The sequence below is a fragment of the Canis lupus genome, chromosome 9 (assembly GCF_011100685.1).
Source record: "Canis lupus familiaris isolate Mischka breed German Shepherd chromosome 9, alternate assembly UU_Cfam_GSD_1.0, whole genome shotgun sequence".
Taxonomy (NCBI): Eukaryota; Metazoa; Chordata; class Mammalia; order Carnivora; family Canidae; genus Canis; species Canis lupus.
In genome coordinates this window covers 34,306,010-34,306,320 of record NC_049230.1, presented here as the reverse complement: position 1 = coordinate 34,306,320, position 311 = coordinate 34,306,010, and the positions used below count along the sequence as shown (strand labels likewise).

Sequence of the window (311 nt, the reverse complement as noted above, 5' to 3'; positions counted from 1 at the left end):
GACAGCCCATCGACTGCTGTTGCCATGAGATTCAACAGTCAACATCAGTCTGATAAGCTACCCGACAAGGTGGTACAGCCATGGAGATGTCACGACGGTAGGCAAAAATAAGCAGACATTTAGGCAGGATTTTATAAAACCATCAGGCATTCCTGGCCTGTTGAGATTTAAACCCAATTCTACTCTTAACATAATGTCAGAAACAATATTCCTAAAGAAAAAAAAGTGAAATTGTTTATTTTCCTCCCAAGCAAAACAAAATGGCCAAGTTCAACCAGAAACCTTCCAAAAGAAATTCACAAAAGAACGTA

The 311-nt window shown here is 39.2% G+C and overlaps 1 non-coding gene across 1 annotated transcript; it reads right to left on the bottom strand.

Annotated features, from left to right (window-relative positions):
• MIR21 (microRNA mir-21) lies at nt 1-60 on the bottom strand. The gene has a single exon (NR_049391.1). It is a non-coding gene; the product is annotated as a microRNA mir-21 (primary transcript).
• Between the last annotated feature and the right edge of the window lie 251 nt (nt 61-311).